At 42.2% G+C, this 6,828-nt stretch overlaps 1 long non-coding RNA gene across 1 annotated transcript; it reads left to right on the top strand.

Annotated features, from left to right (window-relative positions):
• Window positions 1–1,978: 1,978 nt before the first annotated feature.
• On the top strand, window positions 1,979–6,398 carry LOC307182171. The gene is made up of 5 exons (XR_013827139.1): window positions 1,979–2,907; window positions 3,099–3,157; window positions 4,472–4,549; window positions 5,223–5,361; window positions 5,896–6,398. It is a non-coding gene; the product is annotated as an uncharacterized lncRNA (long non-coding RNA).
• Window positions 6,399–6,828: the final 430 nt, after the last annotated feature.

Below are 6,828 nucleotides of genomic sequence, written 5' to 3' on the forward strand. Positions count from 1 at the left end.
CATTTAGGTTGCTTCCATGTCTTGGCTATTGTAAATAGTGCTGCAATTAACATTGGGGTACATATATTTTTTTGAATTATATATTTTTTCTGGATATATGCCCAAGAGAGTAATTGCAGAATCATATGGCAAATCTATTTTTAGTTTTTGGAGGAACTTCCATACTGTTTTCCATAGTGGCTGCACCAGTTTACATTCCCTTAAATGGTTAAAGTCCTTGACATCCAGATCAGGTATGGGTCTGCTTTTATTGCCTCATTTTTTTTTCTCTTGATTATCAGTCACATTGTCCTGTTGTATTAGTTTCCTACTACTGCTATAATAAATTACCACAAATTTAGGGGGCTCAGACAACACTGATTTGTTATCTTACAGCTGTGGAGGTCAGAAGTCCAAAATCAGTCTCACTGGGCTAAAGTCAAGGTGTCAGCAGGGTGGGTTCCTTCTGAAAGCTGTAGGGAAGAATCCTTTTCCTTGTCCTTTTCAGCTCTAAAGGCCACCGGCATTCTTTAGCTTGTGACCCCTTCTTCACAAAACTCCTACCTCTCATTTCCATCCTTAACATCTACTACTAACTCTGACCTTCCTGCCTCCCTCTCATAAGGACCCTTGTGATTTTATTGGGCCCACCTGGATAAGCCAGGATACTGTCTTCATCTCAAATCCTTAATCACATCTGCAAAGTCACTACATTCACAGGTTCCAGGAATTAGGACAGACACATCTTTGGGAGGACATTGTTCAGGCTACCATACCTGCTTTTTCTATGACTTGTAATTTTTTATCATATGCCAAATATTGTGTATAAAAGAATCACAGATGTTGAGATTAATCGTATTTTCCCCTACAGGGTTTACTTATCCTCTGTTAGACATATATCTTAAAGGGATGATGCCTCAATCCAATCAGGAATTGAGCTGAGTTGGGGTGAGCTGCAGCTTTAGTTGGACTCAGTACACCTCTGTTTTTAGTTATCTTGAGAGTGAGATCTATCTTGTGTTTTTGCAGGCCCTTCTCCCCAGTGAGACTCCATCCTCCAAACACCAAAAGATGTAGATCTTGTGCTGCCTTTCCAGCCCAGGCCCCCAGACAGGCACAACCCCCTCCATCACCACCCCTCAGTCTACCCCAGCACTTAGCAAGTATCCCATAGGAAAAATGAGCCTCGCATCTAGATTCTAGTCTATAATGGCAGCTTGAATGGCCTCAATAGTTTCTGTAAACTAAGCTCAATCTTCAGCCTATGCCCAGACTTCACAAATGACCCAAGGAAAAAATGACCAACAATCTCAGCTCACCTGGAATGAGCTCTTCCTTTTCTGCTCCCACTGCTCTCTGATGTCCTTTAAAATATGGTTTTTGTAATTTATCCTTCTTTTTCCCCAATTGTTGCAGCACAAATGAAGACCTACTGATACTGACTACATCCTACCCAGAAGCAGAAGTTCTTTATGGATAACATTGAATATTCTAGAAAGAACTTTGTAGTTAACACTGGATATCTCAGAAAGCTTCTTGCATCTTCTTAGCAAACACAACAAAAGACAGACTATGCATAACTTTAATTAAGATCTTTTCCCATCTACCTGGTCTCTTGACTCTGTTCTGTTTACTTTGCTCTTGAGTGGTTAGGAGTGTAAATATACTTATCTTACATACTTTGAAAATTTAATGTATTTGGTATAATAGAATTTGTTCTTACTAAGGCTTATAAAATACCATTGCAACCTCTCGTTTTTTGTATTTTTAAAATTATGTGGGACTTCCCTGGTGGCGCAGTGGTTAAGAATCTGCCTGCCAATGCAGGAGACATGGGTTCGTGTCCTGGTCCAGGAAGATCCCACATGCTGGGGAGCAACTAAGCCCGTGGGCCACAACTACTGAGCCCACTTGCCACAACTACTGAGCCCACGTGCCACAACTACTGAAGCCCATGCGCCTAGAGCCCGTTCTCTGCAACAAGAGAAGCCACTGCGATAAGAAGTCCAGTCCGTGCACTGCAATGAAGAGTAGCCCCCGCTCGCCGCAACTAGAGAAAGCCCGCACGCAGAAACAAAGACCCAATGTAGCCAAAAATAAATAAATATTTTAAAAATTATGTAATTAATACTATGAATAGTAACAATCCCAAATGTGCAAATGTAAAAAGATATAAAAGGATATATAGTGAAGTCATTCCCATGACTTCTTCCCCCATCCACCAGTTTCCATTCCCCAACAGGTATCCATGATTATTAGTTTCTTGCTTATCAGAAAAGTTCAAATGCATACACAAGCAGATACATATAAACACAATTTCCCCCTCCTTTTCTACATAAACAGTAGTATACTATGCCTACTATTTTGCAGTTTTTTTTTTTTTCAAACATGAAAGGGAATTTGTCAGCTCGTGTAACTGAAAAGTCCATGGCTGATAGCACGGCAGCATCCAGGGCCTCAGACAATCATATCACAACCCAGCTTCTTTCCCAGTCTTGCTGCACTCTCCTCTGTGGTGGCTTCACCCTCAGGCTAGCATCCACCCCTCTTCCACATGGTGCTTCCCTCCCAGTCCCAGCTTCAGGATGACATCCTGACAGTTCGATAACCCCACCAAATAAGGCACACCGGCCATGTTCCCAGTGAACCCTAGTGAAAGTCTTAGGGAGAGCTGCCATTGGACTAGCTGGAATCACAGACCCATCTGTGAACCAATCACTGAGGCCAGGATGGGAGGGTGATGCTGATTGGCCAGGCCCAAGTCACATGACCACCTCTGGATACCTAGGCTGAGAGAAGTCAGTCCGACAATGGCGTGAGTCACCTGGGCCAGGAATTGGGAAGCACGGTGGTTCTCCAAAGGGATATCAAGGTGCTATGAATGGAAGGTCCGTCGCAGCTGAAAGCAGCAGATGTCTACTGCAAAAGGTGCTCTTTTGTTGTTTTTGGTTTTTTGGCTCTTTCATGCCTGGAAGCTGCTGTTTTATGCCTAACACGTGTATAGCTGAGGCCGCACATGGCTCCCAGCACTGGCCAATTGGAAAATGCTGCAAGGTGAAGAGGGGCTGCTCTGTTTCCTTAGATTCTGTATTTGTCTATTTAATGTCTATTAACCACAGGGCCAAACTGACAGCCAAAGTTGTTTACATCTGCCCTGGGATCCTGCTTTCATGAACAGGTAAAGTTGTATGACAAATCCTCCAACTAATCCCGGATCCATTCCCACAACTACCTCCTTTATGTAACCCCACACACCATGTCACTATTTCCCCTTCCTTGAGTCAACCCAGGGCCAGTTACCAGGCATCTAGGGACAGCCCCTAAACCCCAAATTCTGCTGGAATTATTCAAACCAGGAGTTTATCAGGTAAACACTCAAAAAAAGTGGGGGAAATGGTCAGAGACAGGAGACAAAGAAAAACGTGACAAGTGGGACTTTATCCACCTAAAGATACAGCTGTTCAGCTGTTCTAAAAGATTTTGTTTAAGAGGGGAAAAAAGTAGGGGATGTTGAGAAGGGGACAGAGGAGGCTGCTGTCTAGAGGCACTGGGCCCTTTCCCTCCCTCTTTCCCCTTAAAGCAGAAACTAAAACCCACTGGCTTCAGGGAGCTAAAAGCCTAAAACAGAAGAAAAAAGGGTGAGCAGGGAATAGAGAAAAGAAAACAAAACCCTAGACAACAGGAGGAGAAAATTAAAGATTACTAAAATATTTTTGTATATATATATATATATATATAAATATTTTAACTAATACATAATAGATATATATGTATATATGATATCTAACTAAATTAAAACAGGTCTTTAATTTGACTCAATTGGAATTCGAAAATTTATATGTAAAAATGTATATATTAGAAGAATTTATCACAAAAAGATAAAAAAGGGTGCTGATTGACTTTTGTGCCTCTGCAGCCTTGGTTCTAATTTAACTTTAGCATTTGCTAAAAGGTATCAACTGAGACAACTTTATAGACTTAATCAATACTGGGGCTCAAATTATAGTTATACCTGGGGATCCCACTAAATTTAAACATTGTACCCCCTATAATCTTAGAAAAGGAACTAAACATAAAATAGAGAAAAAAATAGCCTTTAACTACAGCCTTACCCAAGTTTCCCATAGTCATAATACCTATTGCTCTAAAAATATCTCACGTTGGGCACACACACTCTAACACAATGAATACTGAATTAAAATTAAATCTTTGGCCATTACAAATTGGCTTGATACAATGGAACTCCACAGACCCCTTATAATATGGCCCATTGTAAGTTAAAAGAGGGCCTTCAAGGATTAAAACTTATTATATAAAACCTAATTAATAAAGATGTGATTGTTCCCACTGCTTTTCCGTTTGATGGCCCAACTTTGCCTGTTTCTGCTGGGAAAAAATAAAGGATGCTGTACTAGTTAGCTTGGGTTGTCAAGACAAAATACCACAGACTGGGTGACTTAAACAACAGAAAATTATTTTCTCAAAATTCTAGAGGCTGGTGCCAATGCAGGGGACACGGGTTTGAGCCCTGGTCCAGGAAGATACCACATGCCGTGGAGCAACTAAGCCCGTGAGTTACAACTACTGAGCCCATGTGCCACAACTACTGAAACCTGCGTGCCTAGAGCCTGTGCTCCGCAACAAGAGAAGCCACCACAATGAGAAGCCCATGTACCACAAGAAAAAGTAGCCCCTGCTCGCCGCAGCTAGAGAAAGCCCACGCGCAGCAACAAAGACCCAACGCAGCCAAAAATAAATAAATTTTAAAAAAAAATTCTAGAGGCTGGGAAGTCAAGCGTTAAGGTGCTGGCTGACTCAATTTCTGGTGAGGCCTCTCTTTCTGGCTTGTAGATAGCAGCCTTCTTGCCATGGCTGCACATGGTAGACAGAGGAAGAGGTATTTCTCTCTTCCTTTTCTTCTAAATTCACCAGTCCTTTTGGATTAGGGGCCCACCCTTACGCCCTCATTTAACCTTAGTTACCTTCATAAAGGCCCTATCTCCAAGTACAGTCATATTGACGGTTGTGGCTTCAACATTGTAAATCTAGGGAGGACACAAACATTCAGTCCATAACAGGTGCCTCATGGTGGATTACTACAACATTAATGCTCTGTTCCCAGCTATTAGGGCCCCCATACCCAATATCTGATACTATTAAAATTACGGACTCTATCCAACTAGTAAATATTTTGCTCTTATAAATTTGGTTAAAAACATTCTCTTGCATGCCTGTTTCAACAGCCTTTCAGCTGCAGTTTGCCTTCACTTCTGAAAGGACACAAGATACCTTTTCCAGGCATGGGTACCTCAACAGTTTTGCCACCACATAGAATCTTTGCAACACGATCTTCACTGTGTTCACCTTTCTCCAGGAGCACAGGTATGGCATTATATTGATGACATCCTCCTCCAATGAGACTCATTTAACACACTCTTTACGGACGTGTAAGTTCAACATTTTTTAGTCCTTTTTGCGTCCGGTGGCAGTGTATTTACAAATTTTACTTCCAAATCAGCAGACACTTCCATTAGTGCCCTCAGAAACTCCTTCACTATAGTCTTTGGCAACCTCTTCTCATGTCTCCTGGTGTCTCTACACCACTTTTTTAAAAAAAATTGGAGTATATTTGCTTTACGATGCTGTAAACTTTGCTGTGTTAGTTTCTACTGTACAGCAAAGTGAATCAGCTCATATATCACCTCTTTTTTGGATTTCCTTCCCATTTAGGTCACTACAGAGCAATGAGTAGAGTTCCTTGTGCTATACAGTAGGTTCTCATTAGTTATCTATTTTATACGTAGTTGTATATATATGTCAATGCCAGTCTCCCAATTCATCCCACCCCTGCCTCCTCCCTTGGTGTCCATATGTTTGTTCTCTACGTCTGTGTCTCTATTTCTGCTTTACAAATAGGTTCATCTGTATCTACACCACTTTTGATGGCCGTAAGTTGCCCAAGAGTTTGTGATTCAAGAAACTACCCGTCTTAGCCTCATGCTGTACACTATTAAAACAACAAATAGCAGGCTACATCCTGGACTCTCCTGGAACTAGAGGCTATCACAGACCCCCAAGACCGTGACCCTCTGTACGCAGCTACCCATTATGCTTTGGGTCATGGACACTGCATCCCACAAGCTCAGCACAGCTACAGAGTCCTCCCTAAGACAGGATGGAACCAAACATGGGCCCTCTGGCATATTCCACCTCCAGGGGGTTGGGGGTGGCTTCCCCTGTCTTCAGTCCCTTGCCAGATGCCATGGTGCTGAAGGAAGTCTCCCCACTCTGAGACCCCTTGGCTTCCTGAGAAGCCCATTGGCATTAACTGAGTGAACAGCAATGCTGTTTGTAGACGATGCAAATGGCACTGCTAACCATCATATGTGATGGAGCTTCATGGAATATTGCTGCTTTCCATCCCTTAACCTGGATGTCCCTGATGAAGGACGGGACCCAAAGGTCAACACAGTTGGCCAAACTTTAGGCAGTCATCTTCACACTAGATGCTCTGGCCAACAAATGGTCCCACCTTCACATTTATTATAAACTATTTGGCTCTTACGTAAAAACTGTCCCTTCCAAGGTAGAAGACTGGGAATCTCTTACCTCATAGATACCCAAAATATAAATCAAAATCACACATGTCTCTACTTATATTGAGGCCGCAATACAAGGCCTTGTCAGGACCCTCCTTATTCCCTTTGGGGTTACAGACGTTACTGGTAGTAACCAAGACACACATTTCACTTTTCAAAATACACAATGCTTGGCTCTTGGACAAGGCATTCAGTAGAACTGCATGTCCTTAATAGGACCTAAATAGCCAGTTTAACTGAGAGAACTAAT

This window comes from Stenella coeruleoalba, assembly GCF_951394435.1.
Source record: "Stenella coeruleoalba genome assembly, chromosome: 2".
Taxonomy (NCBI): domain Eukaryota; kingdom Metazoa; phylum Chordata; class Mammalia; order Artiodactyla; family Delphinidae; genus Stenella; species Stenella coeruleoalba.